Consider the following 857-nt stretch of genomic DNA (forward strand, 5'->3'; position numbering starts at 1 on the left):
CCCCCACAGACAAAGACACTCCCAGCAGGTGGGCAAACATCAGCATCATATGAAACAGTAATATTTGAGCTGCAGGAAGTTGAATAAATGTTCCCCAAATCGACATGGGAGCCATTTGGGTATGGTGTGGCAAAAACACAGAGCCCAGGTAATATGGGCATGGATTGGACTCGTATGGGAGGAGCTAGGGTGCAATTGTGGGGTGGCTTAAATAGCTCAGACTCTGAGGTATTGGAGATGGTAGAAGCATTAATGATCACAGCAAGGGGTTTGGGGGGGTCCAACCTTTTGGCAATCCAGCAGCCCTCGGCTATAGAGGGGGCTGTTTGGTTTAGCAACATATGGGTAAGTTCTAGTAAGCTTAGCGTCTGTGGGTCAAGGTCTAGTTCTTCTCTATCCTCAGGCAATGCTAAGGGGTGGTAATTGAGTTTAGGGTACAGGGCTTGAACTCTTTGTTCTATCTCCTTATTTACTCTTGTTTGTCGTGCTTTGTCTTGAACCCCACCACCATCCGTATATCCTATGGGGGCCTCTAGGTCCCAACATAGATCCTCTCCAACATTGCCATGACATTGGGAGGGTGCCAAATTTCCCTCGTCAATGCCCAGGGGTGTCCTGGGTTGTCTTATCCCAGTCCAGTAGGTCTTGTTTCTGTAAGAGCATTGTTAGGCAAAGTCATAGCAAACAGAGTGTATGGTCTGATAGAACAAGGTGCAAGGGCAGGGGCCAGGCTGGCCATTAGCAGGGGGGATCACCTTGGGCTTAAGTATACAAACCCATTGCTGAAATCTGTGAGATGGGCTATTGGTATTTGTATAATGCATCATATGGGCCTGGCGATCCCCACAATCAGCCTG

Source organism: Nannospalax galili, unplaced genomic scaffold (genome assembly GCF_000622305.1).
Source record: "Nannospalax galili isolate Female #2095 unplaced genomic scaffold, S.galili_v1.0 scaffold64, whole genome shotgun sequence".
Taxonomy (NCBI): domain Eukaryota; kingdom Metazoa; phylum Chordata; class Mammalia; order Rodentia; family Spalacidae; genus Nannospalax; species Nannospalax galili.